Source organism: Pteropus vampyrus, unplaced genomic scaffold (genome assembly GCF_000151845.1).
Source record: "Pteropus vampyrus isolate Shadow unplaced genomic scaffold, Pvam_2.0 Scaffold35, whole genome shotgun sequence".
Taxonomy (NCBI): Eukaryota; Metazoa; Chordata; class Mammalia; order Chiroptera; family Pteropodidae; genus Pteropus; species Pteropus vampyrus.
The window spans coordinates 4,118,338-4,119,640 of NW_011888816.1; positions in this window are offsets into that span (position 1 = coordinate 4,118,338).

Here is a 1,303-nt window from a genome sequence, read left to right on the forward strand (position 1 = left end):
TCTGCTACAATGGCTTATGTTATGCAAAGTAAAGCTGGTAGTTCTCTAAGCCCCCTGGGTCGGAGTGCTGTCTGTCAACATCCATTCTTCTTTTTAGAATAAAATCACCCCGAATTTTAGCTAGACAATAAGAAGCTACACTTCCCAGCCTCCCTTGAGCTGGGTGTGGCCATTTGTACAAACTCGGGTTCAGGGCGCTTCTGCTTCTTGGCCTTGTGAGCTTAAACAAGCCAGAGAGTCTCAGTCACAGAAGATGAACACCAGAAAAAACCTTGGAGATAAGCCGCATAAAGGCAGGGGAGGGGCAAGAGACCAGAGTTAGGGAGTGAGGTTCCCAGCCTCTCCACGAGCCATCGGAAGGTCTGCGACTCGAACCCAGTCATCTGCTGGCTGTACGGGGTCTTTACAGTACCCCACAGCTCCCTTTCCTTCTCTTCCCCAAGTTTCAGCTTTTTCTTCTTCAATGTGAGCAAAATAAGGGCACGGATGTAATGAAGAGAAGGAATGACACCCCAATTCCATTCCACCCCTTCCCCACTGAGTAGTGCAATGTGGTTTGAAAAATCGACCCTTACTCCAGCGGTACACCCTGAACGGTCTCTGCCAACCATAAGTAACTTTGTTCTCTCTGCCAGGGATTGATTCGGCAGCCCAGGCCTCAGCTAATCAGCACTTGGCATTCTTTTGGGACACAGTTATTGGATGAGGCATGGGTACGTGACCTAAGTTGGACCAATCAGAATTAAGGAAAGATTTTTCTTTGTTGGAAAGAAAGAGATGCCCTGTCTACTCCTTCCCTCTCCCTCTCTCCTCCCCTTTCCTCTCTCCACACAGAAAGGAGAAAGCCTGGTGTGATGACCGAGATCATTAGCCATACTGCAACCTAAATTACTCTTGTCCTGAGCGGTGGGCTTAAATGAGGCACCATAAATAAAGCACTTAGCACAATGCCAAGCCTATAATAAGTGCTCAAATAACAACAGCCAGTCACACAATGACAGTCTGTTCGCAAGCTAACCTGGCTCATAAGGAAATTACCACAGGGTTCCACTCTGTTCTGTCTCTGTCAAGGTACAGGGTTTCAAGTTTATGGCTCATTCCAAGCAAATAGTTCAAATTCCCCACCCTCTGTTCACAGGGCGTTTAGGGGGTCCAGGTGGATTATCGTCCAACTACGGACGCTTGGGGGTCCATGCTTAAGGAGAAGGGGGTACAGCTCCCTTCCACCCCATTCCTCATCCTAAAGGCAGGAAGGCTTTCTTCTCCCCATCACTCCGAGCGTTCTGGACCCGCCTCCCCAGTC